This window comes from Meleagris gallopavo, chromosome Z, assembly GCF_000146605.3.
Source record: "Meleagris gallopavo isolate NT-WF06-2002-E0010 breed Aviagen turkey brand Nicholas breeding stock chromosome Z, Turkey_5.1, whole genome shotgun sequence".
Classification (NCBI taxonomy): domain Eukaryota; kingdom Metazoa; phylum Chordata; class Aves; order Galliformes; family Phasianidae; genus Meleagris; species Meleagris gallopavo.
Window position 1 is genome coordinate 48,114,900 of NC_015041.2, and position 1,751 is coordinate 48,116,650.

Sequence of the window (1,751 nt, forward strand, 5' to 3'; positions counted from 1 at the left end):
GTGGCTGAAGGCAGGGCCGGGGCAGCCCGCCTGGGATGCGCTGCTGGCCGGGGTCTCCCCTACCCCATAGCAACGTGGAAATCACTCCCGGCAGCTGCAGGTTGGGGCCTTTCGAATTTCTGTACTGGCACTGGCATGCCCAGCTTTTCAATGGGTTATGGCCCAGGCAGGGGAGATGAATGGTTTGGAAAAGAGCCAGTAGCTGGTTAATAGAAAGGGAAACCTGGGAGAAAGCAAGAGGCAGTGTGGACCTGAAAGTAAAAAAAATTTTACCGCAGTAGCCCTTGGGTGACCAGTGCAGGACAAAAAAGGAGATTACTTGCATGTGCAGCTAGATCAGGTTCTAATGCAGAGATTTATCTCTGATTATTATACAGCTCGGATCGCGTCGGCTTACAGGAAAAAGTGCTACTACTCTAGACTAATGAAGCTAATGTGTGACTGATTTGGACTCTTGCCACATGTAAGTGACAGGTTGAAACACACAGGCCTATGAAACTTTAATTTTATTTTGTGGAGCATTTTGGTAAAGAATCAGACATTATTTTGCTAAGTTCCATTCATACAAGACTGAGAAAGAAACACAAGACATTAACTTTCAGCCTGAGATAGGGATGAACAAAATATATCTGCTTCTTCGGTTTTACAAGCCCTAAAAGGAGGCTGAATTTGTATTACCTTGCTGTGGATGAACACCCTCTGTGGCCAGCCATAAAGATGTGAATGAAACACGAGCAGAAGCATAATCATAATTGACAGTATCCAGTGAATTAGATCAGCTAGTGCCATTTCACTCAGCTGGCACTTTGCTCCTATTATAATCAGACCCAAATCTGCTGAAGTTTTTGGAAAAATTGGGCCAGCTGTTTTCATGGAAACCACTGTATTCCAAATATCTAACTGCTTTAAATAAAATGTCTGCAATCCACATAATTCTCTAAGAATCATCTGCTCTTGCAGCTAATGGGACATGAGGAATGTAACTGCCTGCACAGGTGGTCATGTGCAATTTTCAGGTCTGCTGGTTCGCAGCTTAAGAAACGATGCTCATAGGATCACAGGGCAAGTGGTCACCCCCCAAGCCATTGTTTTTTTTTTTAAGTACCACATCAATTCTTCAGAAGACACAAGCGGCAATATATGGTATTAATTGCTCCATCGTATGTTCGATCGCACTCCCTTTTTTCCCCCATACATTGAGAAATTAAAAGCACCGTAACCAAGAAGCTAAAAAGAAAAAAAAGTGCATGTTCATTAATATGAGATTGATGAGGAAGATAAAAGGATCTCTTTTTATTGATTGCAAGCACTTTCTTCAAATTAAATAAGTGCACTATTTAAAGATGGAAGGGTGACCCAAAGCAAGCCGGCAGGCTCAATAAGCAGCATCAGTGCCAGCGGCCATAGTGTGGGAAGAGCTGGCTATCACACTTGGTGCAAAAAATTAATTTATTTCTCCTTTCAGCGCTCCACCAATCTCCTTCCTTTAATCCATCTCTCTTGGACTGACGCCAGCACTCTCTCCCTTTGAGTCCTTCCAAAAGCCTTCACTAAAACCCCCATCTCTCAGATCAAATGACATAAAGAGAAAACTTCATTTTGCCTCTCTACTGGAACTGCAAATGCAAAAATGGGACAGGCTGTCATTCGCACACACATACATCTCATTTTTCACCTGATGGAAAGTGAACAGAATACAAGTGATATTGCTGTTTGTACGTCTTTCTCCATTCCCTCCACTTTCTTCCACT

At 42.9% G+C, this 1,751-nt stretch overlaps 1 protein-coding gene across 1 annotated transcript in view; it reads right to left on the reverse strand.

Moving 5' to 3' along the window:
- The window catches only part of LOC104915215, a 3,660-nt gene that overhangs the window by 404 nt on the left and 1,505 nt on the right, over window positions 1-1,751 (reverse strand). The gene's annotated exons all lie outside the window — the stretch shown is intronic.